Here is a 12,187-nt window from a genome sequence, read left to right on the forward strand (position 1 = left end):
ATGGAAAATGATTGACATCTGTTCAACAGTTTAGGAGCAATAGAACTTCGTTGAATTTTCAAGATGGCGGCCTGGCGGCCATATTTGTCATCGGAGTTGACTGAAATTGAGGATGTTGTTGAGAGTACATTGATACATAATCACATGACATATGGTTTCAATCCGATCATTAGTTTTGGAGTAATAGGACCTTGTTTGGGATATTGTAAAGAGTACATAGATACATAATTACACGAAATCTAGCACAACAAGGGCCCTTTCAAACAAATGTCACTTGAATTGTCCATAACTGTGTACGAAGATAAATCCTTTCCCAACTCGATTTGTGAAGAAATACTGTTTTGACTCAATGTGGCCGATTTTGGTGGGTCTTTTTCACATACATGTACGCCTTCACGTAATATACATGTAGCTCGAAGCGGCCACACATCATGTGCTTATGTAGGACTTCCATCCGATAGTTTATACATTGGGTCTAGTCTATCCACTGTTGGAACCGCACTGACACTTCACCTCCCTGGAGTGAGGGCGTCCAGAGATCCGTGTATAGAAAGCGTCCACCGATATACATTGCGGAGGTCAGTTGTTTAATGTGTTCAGGCGTTTTTTGTCAGGAGTATTTATGACTCCAGCTCCTCCCTCTGGGAGCTGGAGTCAGTATTGTTTTCGCTCAGGTTTCTCGTCCAATCACGTGACCTCTCCAACAATCGATAATGCACTTAAACTTTCTGCCGCTGAATTCTATAAATAGAAACTATTAACAACGCGGCTGTGTGGTTCCCATTGTGCGCCCTCCCACTTCACACCATGTCAGGAAGTTTTACGGAGATGGAGGGCGTGCGGTAAGAAGAATGGCCAAAATGACGTCACGTTTTCCTGGCAATGCCTCTTGCCAGACCAGTCAAGCATTGGGAAAGCATCTTTAATTCAGACAACGTTAGAACTAGAAAAACGAATACATGTATGTTAATTTGCAAAATTAAAAGCAGATTTCACCACTAACCAGTCAAATCGGAATACGACGGCGCAAAATGTTATCGCTTTCCTCCTGCTAAAAAAACCTTGTTCCCGCACTCCTATTTTAATTTATGCCAAGGAATATGATATGATCTGTTTTCACTTGTTTGTAATTAAATGGTATTCATATAATGAGATCAATAGTAGTGTCCGTGTCAGATCCCATCGTTCAACTAGTCTTCTCTCCCCAGGTGCCTTACACGGACCTTCAGGTAGGGGCCATATTTACAAAGCCCTCGCAACTTTTCGACCACGTTAATCTTTTGTCCGACAGTCAGTGAACAATAGGGTGTATGCAGGCTTTGTAAGTAAGGCCCCATTAATTCACAGGTGCTCCTGTGAAATCTCAGTTCAAGTTTACATCTACTGATCTCTGGACGCTCTCGCTCTGTGTACACCCTACGGTGTCCGCAGAAAAGGCCTCGCTTGCAATTCTGGCACTGGGAGTAATGGGTATGCTCGGATCCAAATGCACTTCGCGAACATTTCCGAGAGCTCGTCTTCAATCTTACTCGGGAATGTAGACTGGACCCGTCCGCCTTAAACCATGGTATTTGAATTCTCCTTGGTGTTTGAATTCCCCTATTGGGGAATTCACCAATACCCAGGAACCCAGGTATTTGAATTCCCCAAATTCAATAACTGATCGCACTAATTATATGAAGTACAATCCGGTGGACCGAGCAACGTTCTGGGTTTTTTTTAATTTGGCACGCGGCCATCTTGGAAACCATTTTTAGCTCGGTTTTGTAACAGAATGTCTATATACACTGCCCCAGGAAACAAAACTGAGCATCTCTACATTCAGCTGAGCGCTAGGTCCATGGGCCTCTTGTTATAATGAACTAATTTCGAATGCGCATATAGGCCTAAATGATATCAAATTATTTGAGATATAAGTAGTCAATTTATATACGAGTGATGCTATTGACATGCTGTCGTGGTTGTATTCGAAGCTATCTCGGTGCATACTGAATTTGGCCCACACTGATCAGTATACACTAATCAGTACCGTGCCGCACATGTTCTAAATACATGCAGTATACTACTCAAACTGTGAAAAATTGCTTGAAACTTGTTAAATGGTGTGTATTGAAAAACATTGCCCTTGACTTGTTTTTGGCCATTCAACTTATTTCCAACATTGTGACCACTTTTGCCTAAGTACGTGTGGATCATAATGCTGATTCCTATTCGTTTTACTTTTACCATTAGTCACATTTGTGTTGTTTGTATACGGTTTTAATCCTATGCTGAAGACCCGCTAGGTCGAAAGCTTGTCTCTAAGACACAAATAAGTTTATCAAAAAGATGGTATTACCCCTCACGTTTTTTGTAAACTTCGCAACGTTCAACACGACTACCTGGAATATAACATACTGTTAGCACTGCCAGGAGCCGTCGTTTCAAAAATCTATCTCGTGTACATTTTGAATTTGTATAGTATAGTTTCTGTGTTCCATGCAATGTATTCTAAAAATTCTATAGGAATATGTATTGTCAGTGCCAGCCCAACACGACAGAACACATCATGCAACTCACATTGGACAATCGCGTGAAAACTAGACTGTGATGAACGATATTCATCTATTCTATTCGAGATAAAAGGAGCCACCAGTCACTACCTTACGTATTGTGCACTTCCAAGGCTGGGCTTGATTGAATCGCACGAATTTGCTGTCCGCTGTGTTAACATCTCTAAATACCACCAATAATTTCATAATGCGGAGTGACACGAGGATTTGCACTGTCGTGAAATTGGCTCTTAACTTGATTCTGTCCGTTCTACTTATTTCCAACATTGTAATCATGATGGACCCACGCGCTGTTACGTGTAGGCTGCCACCTAGACCATTGGAATTTATGCCGAGGCAGTCCCAAACCCCAAAGCCAGCAATCAACAGGAAAGACCAACCCGCTCAGGTATTTGATTGCATAAGCGGAGTCCATTATCGCGACACCGGACCCTCTCGAAGAGACCTCATTCCGTTTGATTCGACTGCAACTCTGTCGGGTTTAACCGAGAGTCCGGGGCACAGGGTGCGTCAGTTTGTGGACACGTTTAAAGGTAGGGCATGGGGAAGATACGACCCAAATTATAAAGGAGTCCAGGCTTCGGGAGAAGGATCCACATTGAAGAACGCTCAACGGATGATCGCAATGTTGCAGTTGGTCGTGGAGAGGATAAAAAACGAACTGGGGAAAGACCGCGTTCGCATTTTAGACGCGCCTTGTGGTGATATGGCATGGATGAAGCAATTCCTTCAAATGAGACCTGATATTCTTTACACTGGAGTTGATATTGTGCCCGATTTGATTCAGATTCACAAGAAAACATTCCAGGGTGTCGAAAATAGAGATTTCTTCGTCCACGATGTGGCGAAGTCGCCTCTAAACTTCACGAAAGAGCCATTTGATTTGATCCTCAGTCGCCATTGCCTGCAACATTTGACTATCAAAGACGCCATGCGCGCACTCCGCCATTTTGAATCCACTGGAAGTCGTTATCTCTTGACCACGACATGGGCATATGCACGTTTAAATAGACCGTTTACTAAGGACTTCGAAACACCTGGACGATTCCATGACCTGAATTTGGAAATTCCTCCATACAAACTCGCCCCTCCGTTATGCATTAGTCTCGACGGCCCTCACCTCTCTTTTATCGGACTGTGGCATTTTCCTCTGAAGCAGATAGCGAATTGTCACGAAAGTGGTTTGAAGGAGGACAGGTTGTTTACGGGCCAGACGCAACCAATGGTGCACTGCTGATATCTACAAACAGGGTGACCCAACAATGAAACGCCGCCGGTCGTATGTTAGCCAAAAATGCAGCTCATGAATCCTTTTTCATAATTTTCATGATTATGTCGCATATCCGCTGAGCACGCTGGTATAAAGGGCAGCGTGAGCGTTTGTTCTTCGCTGAGCGCTCCATAGACCGCCCTATGTAAGTGTTGGGGCATCGCTCGCTTTACCGATTTGTGGATGGAGAGATGACCCCACGCTTATACCGTCTGCTCAGCCCTGTCCATTGACTAGCTTGCCCAGCGCGTTTCCACGCTTATGTAATGTAAGTAAACTCTTACTAAACCCTTTGAGTGTTATATCGTTGTTGTTTTGTCTTTTGAACAACGTTAACATGGAAGGACCTATCAAACCATAGCGATCTAACGGGCCGGCAAGGTCATGTTTCCGTACCGTCATAACCGCATGACGGTGGTACCGGTGTAACATCTGTGGTTGTTCCCCATGTTTCAGTGTTTCCAAACAATAGGCAGCTAGAGAGACTATGACTTTTCAATAGGGGGGATACACAGAAAAACTCGTCAATCTATTTTTGAGCGTTCCCAAACAATGAGAGGAAACACTCAAAAACAGAAACACTCAAAAACATTACACCGGTGTAACATCTGTGGTTGTTTCCCATGTGTCAGTGTTTCCAAACAATAGGCAGCTAGAGAGACCATGACTTTTCAATAGGGGGAAACACAGAAAATATTGTCAATCTATCTTTTAGCGTTCCCAAACAATGAGGGGAAACACTCAAAAATAGAAACACTCAAAAACATTACACCGGGACCCGAACCCGACATGGTATACCGGTAGCAGAGCGTAGATTTTGAATTTGATGTGTGATTCAATGTTTTAAAGAAAGACAGGGCAGCCCTAAAACAGAATTCGATTGGAAAGAACGTATAATTTGGTTTGAACTTGTATCGGAAATAACTTGATATGATTAAAAGATGCAGGATGTCGAGTCAGTGGGCAGTATTTTTTTTGTGTTGTATACACGTATAGCCTACTTCGTTGTTTGTGTCATAGATATTGCAGTAGTAATTGGTTAGGGAATTACTATCGTTTGGATATATCACCTTGATGAATTTTTCCATCACATATGCAATGCTTTGTTGTTCCGGAACACAAAAAGAGAGAGTTTGCGTGTAATAATTGATAGCGTGTAATGCTTTATAAAACTGTAGTTTCATGTATTTCTTATGCCATCAGATCCGAAAGAAAAATAAATTCTCTATTTTGTTGAAGGATTGTAGTGCTTTATCAATTATGACAGACTGTGCATGATCTTTGGGCTTTGTGGAATTTAGTTTGTCCAACTCGTCACTATTTGTATATCTTTGTACCTGATACTTGCATATTGGTTAGCGAATAGCTTCACTTGTTATCCAAACCACACACCCAAAATGACCTTCAATGAACACTACGAAACTCCCAATCAGATCACCCAAAATGTATACCTTCGTCAACGTACTTTCAGGCCGGTGTGACAGCGGATATAGTCCCCCTGGAGTCATAGTCCGGTAGCATTGTATTTGATCAATTAAGCAGCATGATCTATTGTACCGCTAACCCTAACCAAAACATTTAGCAATGCGGGCTATTGTTACACGGACTATCAGCCCTAGGACTACTATCCCTTGCACACCGGTCACTAAAAAACAAAGAATCATATTGCTCGAGCATTCTAGAAAAGCATCAGTTTTGAGTGGATCATGATATCAACAGACCATCTGAAGGAAAACCTCCCATTATAATATGACTCGGCGGAATTCCTCATCGCAGATCAGACTCATCAACATGCCAACCTCCATCTCTTGGAGTATACGTACCCGCCGGCATTTCCCAATACAAAACCCTACCCACACATACTCGAAAATCAGACCTATCGTGCCGAGAACTGGCACGATCGGAAGAATCTAAAAAAAACGAAAACATTAACCAGGGCGAGATCCCGAGATTCGACGGTAGTTCGTTGGCGAACGTGCTTTGCTTGGTTGAATATGTATGAACGATCCAAAACATACATACATACAAATAGCATTTATATAGCGCAAAATCCAATTAGAAAAATTGCTCAGCTGCGCTTAACAAAAACACTGTTCAAATAGTTTGGTTTTTAATCTTCTTTTGAACTCGCTGACGGTGGAGCTGTTGCGGGTGTTAGTGTCCAGCGAGTTCCATAATTTGCTGGCATAAACTGTAAAGCTTCTGCCACCAAATGTCTCAAGGCGATACCTGGGAGTCACCAACAACTCTTGGTTATCCGATCTCAGGGATCGCCCTGGGACATACGATGGCAGGATGTCCGAGATATATGATGGAGCCATGTTGTTTTTGGCTTTGAACACCATGAGTAAAACCTTGAAATCGATACGATATGGTATCGGAAGCCAGTGGAGAGTTCTCAAAACGGGTGTTATGTGCTCACGTAGTGGAGTCCTTGTAATTATTCTTGCTGCACGGCTCTGCACTAGTTGTAATTTGTGCAGGAGTTGCTCATTAACCCCAGCTAACAGACTATTTCCGTAGTCCAAACGAGACATCACCAGTGAGTGCACTAGCTCTTTCGTTGCTGCAGTTGTAAGGAGCTTGCGAGCGCGACCAATATTGCGCAAGTGGTAAGTTGCAGATTTGACGATGTAGTTTATGTGTGATGCCATAGAAAGAGTTTGATCAAAATACACTCCGAGGTTCCGCACAGGGCCACTGGACGGAGTGACCTGGACGCCAGCGACTACAAGTGATTTAACGTTCAGTGAATCGATTACTCTCTGTGAGCCAAAGAGTTCGATCTCTGTTTTAGAAGGATTTCCTCTGAGCTTGTTAACAGTAAGCCAGTCATGAATATCAACGAGACAGATCTCGAGGTCGATGATCCTTGAAGCGGCCTGAGTGACAGGAAGTGCTACATACAACTGATTGTCATCCGCGTATCCGTGCCTAGGGGTGCCAAAACCATCGATAAGGGGACCAAGTGGCAGGATGTCGACCAGGAAAAGGATGGGGCCTAATACTGACCCCTGTGGTACGCCATAATTGAGTGTTTGAGGCGCTGATCTCTTTCCGCTGATACACACATGTTGCGTCCTCCCCGCCAGATATGAACGAAACCACTTTAGCGGGATACCGTCGATACCAAGGAGATTTTGTAGACGCGAGAGGAGAACTTCGTGGTCGACCGTGTCGGACGCGGCACTGAGATCTATAGTAACACTAATACAGCTGCACCATGTTTATCAACCATGTTGCGAATATCGTTCTGGACCCTCAGTAATGCCGATTCAGTACAATGCTTAGCCTTGTAGGCTGATTGGAAGGCATCGTGAAGGTTGTGAGTGTCCATGTACGTATTCAACCGGGCTGCAATAACACGTTCAAGTACCTTCGACAAAAAGGATAAGTTGCTAACTGGTCCATAGTTTTGTAAGATTTTAGGATCGAGTGACGGCTTTTTTAGTAGGGGTGACACTAGAGCAATTTTCATCTGCTCGGGCACGTCACCACTTTTCATCGAAGAATTGACAATGTCCCTTATCACCTCTACAACCTCGGGGAGCGTTGCTTTAATCATCCAGGTAGGAAGTGGATCCAACGGGCAACATGCTCCAAGGTCCGAATTTCTACGTGCACCAGGTACAGCCTAGTTAGCATCATCTACATCATCATCATCATCATCATCACCATCATCATCATCATCAGTAGTGGCCGGGTCAGGGCTGTCAACATCATCTCCATGCTCCGTTCCATACGTTAAGATCATCAGGGTGCCTGCTAGGCCTACCCACAAAATCCATCGCATTGCGTGCATCTTACCAGAAGACCGTGGTCAAAGCAACATGGCAGACAACAATTATGGCATTTGACACGAAAGTGCCCTTTATTGGATTTCCCCCACACGAAAACGATTCCATAATCGATTAGATAAAATAAATTCATTTGAAAGACTTTGGATTGGTTAACCATTTAAATGGACTCATGTAACTTCAATAATCATCACCCTGACTGCAGGGATTACTGGCCCTGGCCGCGACCAGGCGTTATTGAATTGACAACATTTACAAGTTTGTTTTCCTACAACCATTGATCAATATAATTGGCTGTCATATTGAATGTTTGCAGCCCACCGGTAAAAAACTACAGACTGCCATGTTTCTGGACTTAGTCATTTTCGAGCCATTTTCCTGGCGCTCAGTTAAGTGGGAGAAGACAGTATATACATGTACAGTCCTTCAAAAAAGTAAATGGACACACAAAAATCAAATTTTCTTGAAAACGGCTGGTGATAAATCGATTCGGTTTGCTGCATTTGATAGGACATTTAGTTGTGCATCATGGTATCTACCACATAAAAATTAGCCATTTTATCTAATACCGACTTTTATTGATTTACAAAAGGCCCCAAAATCAACTTTTTCGTTTCCGATTTTTTTCGTACTTTTTCTTGATAGGATGAATCACCATGATGAAAAACCCACGTCCCCATCAAGGTGATGAAAATATCTTGTGTTAATTGGTGGGAAAACAGCATTTTATGTCAAAATTTTGCACCTTGTTTACTGACTTTGGAATTACTTTGGAGAAGTCGACCATAGCCAATTATGTCAGTTTCAACATGCAGCCCGAGTTAAATCCTTATTGGCTGAGGTTTTGAATGGGGGTGGAAATGTTGTTAACATTGATGTATTGTAAACGCGAGGGTAAAGTAATATTGGTGAACCCATTGTCCAGCTGCCAAATCCAGGTTTGGGAGAGCTATTCATAGGCATATTAAACAAGGCCATTGAAATGGTGACATGATTCCGGTTGTCTGGGCCAGGTGAATAATATCAAGGGGGCATCTCCGCAGTAGAAGACTGGGTAACAAAACCCTTTTGCAAAAATGGGTTAATAAGTTGCAGATTCAAGTGAAAACTGTGGAATTTCTTAGATATTCACTCATAACTCAACAGAAGCTTCCAGTCAATATAAAATTTGGGGTGTATACAAAACCAAGACCTAAGACATAAGACCTAAGACCTAAGATCCCCGAAGTACAAAACTAAGACCCAGGTACAAAACTAAGATCCCCGAGGTACAAAACTAAGACCCGGGGAGGCCAATTCCAAACTAAAATTTTGAAGAAAAATATCAGAGTCTTAGTTTTGTACATCAGGGGATCTTAGTTTTGTACGTACAAAACTAAGATCCCCCGAGGTACAAAACTAAGACCCAATTCCAAACTAAAATTTTGAAGAAAAATATCGGAGTCTTAGTTTTGTACATCAGGGGATCTTAGTTTTGTACGTACAAAACTAAGATCCCCCCGAGGTACAAAACTAAGACCCAATTCCAAACTGAAATTTTGAAGAAAAATATCAGAGTCTTAGTTTTGTACATCAGGGGATCTTAGTTTCCAAATTCTGCCCCTCTTTCGAATTCATTAAATAACGGCCTATATTGCAATAACGTTGTTTGACTCGGTTAGTATGTAATTGATGGATAAGAAAACGTTCATATTTTACTCGTTCCAACTCTTCCGATGGCGGCGCTCCTCCGAATGACTCAAAGGAGTATTGCACCGGTTTCGCCACTTTTTGTGGAGCTGGATGGAGGCCTTATATGCTAGAGTATATGCTAGAGTGATGACCGGTCGTGCCTGCATAGTGCATATGGAGGTATTATTCAGATGGAGCAACTGCATGCATCTCAAAGGTGATATTACTACATCAAAATGAATTCGAAAGAGGGGCAGAATTTGGAAAGAAATCATGGGTCTTAGTTTTGTACATCAGGGGATCTTAGTTTTGTACGTACAAAACTAAGATCCCCTGACGTACAAAACTAAGATCCCCTGATGTACAAAACTAAGACTCTGATATTTTTCTTCAAAATTTCAGTTTGGAATTGGGTCTTAGTTTTGTACCTCGGGGATCTTAGTTTTGTACGTACAAAACTAAGATCCCCTGATGTACAAAACTAAGACTCTGTTATTTTTCTTCAAAATTTTAGTTTGGAATTGGGTCTTAGTTTTGTACCTCGGGGGATCTTAGTTTTGTACGTACAAAACTAAGATCCCCTGATGTACAAAACTAAGATCCCCGAGGTACAAAACTAAGACTCTGATATTTTTCTTCAAAATTTTAGTTTGGAATTGGCCTCCCGGGTCTTAGTTTTGTACTTCGGGGGATCTTAGGTCTTAGGTCTTATGTCTTAGGTCTTGGTTTTGTATACACCCTAAAATTTGCCCCCAAAAAATGCGTGATAAAAAAGTTGATTTTGGGACCTTTCATAAATCGAAAAAATTGACTTATAGGTAAAATAGCAAATTTCCAAGTGGTAGATATCATGATGCACAACTAAATGCCCTATCAAATGCAGCAAACCGCATCGATTTATCACCAGCCGTTTTCAAGAAAATTTGATTTTTGTGTGTCCATTTACTTTTTTGAAGGACTGTACGTATATGCATTTTATTGTACCGTACTTAAAACCTCTTGTCATGGTTGTGTATTAGTAAATGATATCTTTGCGGACGGGTGTATGATTATAAAGTATCTGAAAATATAAATGGCTATGTCGAAAGAGGTTTAATCTGGAGAAAATTTGATGACTTTCAAATGTGTCGTCTCCTCGTATCCGAACATATTATCTGTTATAGACATGCAGTGAACCGTGATGTGCCTATGTTCTCTCCCGCGAGATTCTAGAGAATGTATATAGTATGTCCTCTACTGCATTCGACACACACATGTGGTGGACATTTTCTTTTTGAACACACCTCATTAGGTACAGGTATTCTAGTCGAATATAAATGAGAACATTTCACTTCGGGAAGTGTCAATCCTTTAAATTTAATTCGTAGCCTTTTGGCTGATAAAGTCCAGAAGAGAAAAAAAGATAGAAAACAACGGTACTTGTCAAGGGAGGTTTCTAATCTGCAACTTCGTCTCATCAACTTATACATGTGAAATACCCTGCCGTCATCTCGATTATATGTTATGCTATTTATTAGGGACCGGTTTCCTTTAAATAAGGTGGTTGGTTGCAACTCGGCACTCGAGTTATTTTTCACATAATTTTATCACCCATTGTACAGCGATATCAAAGCAAAGCACTCGTCTCGATATGGTCAGCTGCTCTCCACAGTTATCGATCCAATTTCTTTCATCGTCTCCTAAACAACCTAAGGCCATGGGAATGAATAATCCGGTTTACCGTCCGAGTGATTTAAAAAGATAATGAGGCTTTATTTGAATTCACTAAACTCATTATTGATTATTTAGTTCCATAACTGCTCAACGCGAATTTATAGACGGCGCTGCAGTATCGCCCATTGCATGCGGACTGCTCATCATGACAGCCAGGCGAGTGATTGCAAATCAGTCTATACCAACAACATATCACGCCATCATATGATACAATCGACGAAATATCAATCAGTGACTATTGTATTTGATGGATGATTGTTTATTTCTTTTATTGTGAACTCGGGAAAGGTAGAAATATACCCAAAAATATAAAATTTGGTAACGTCATGAGGCAGATTGTGGCACTCCCCTTCGGGAATGTTCGGTCATCTTCGAGTTTTCTCGGTAAATCCTGGGCATGAGCCGACATCGATGTTTCGCGGTAGAAAATTGGTAGTATTAATGCTAACCACCCCCAAACTCTTCGAAACCCATCAGAATTGTAGTAATACGCTATGTTTACGATGTTGTATGTCTTTCATGCTTTACTGAGCCATTTTTTTCCAAATAATGATTTTTTTGGAAAATAATGAAATATTTTGGCGGGGGTTAAAACGGCATGCGGGCGGTGGACGGTAAACCGGATTATTCATTCCCATGGCCTAAACCTAAACAATCCGGTAAAATCATTAATGGCGTTACCATGGTGACTCCCGAGATCGTGGCTGTGTTGTGACTCGTGTTCTGATCATTTATACTAATTGTGCCATACAGGTTTATGTACAGCTCATGCTAATGCATGGTGAATCGACTCCCTCAATCGATTTGAAATGTTGTGTCCAATACTCTTCCGTTGTAAATTCTGTGGTTGTTTCCCATGTGTCAGTGTTTCCAAACAATAGGCAGCTATCTTTTAGCGTTCCCAAACAATGAGGGGAAACACTCAAAAATAGAAACACTCAAAAACATTACACCGGTATTATACACGTCGACATGCTTCTTATGTGTTATGATGTCCTGTAGTGCCATCTGCATGCGTACAGCAGAACTATTTATACCCGTTTTTGCGATCACAGTGCCATCTGGTAGAACCCTTGCTATTTAATACTTGGTAAAATGTAGCCTAATACCATTAGGCCCCGCTTGGTGGCGCTGAGGCGGCCGTTGCCAGGGGCCTAATTCTAAGAGCTGAAACAAAAGCCCGT

This window comes from Lineus longissimus, chromosome 7 (genome assembly GCF_910592395.1).
Source record: "Lineus longissimus chromosome 7, tnLinLong1.2, whole genome shotgun sequence".
Taxonomy (NCBI): Eukaryota; Metazoa; Nemertea; class Pilidiophora; order Heteronemertea; family Lineidae; genus Lineus; species Lineus longissimus.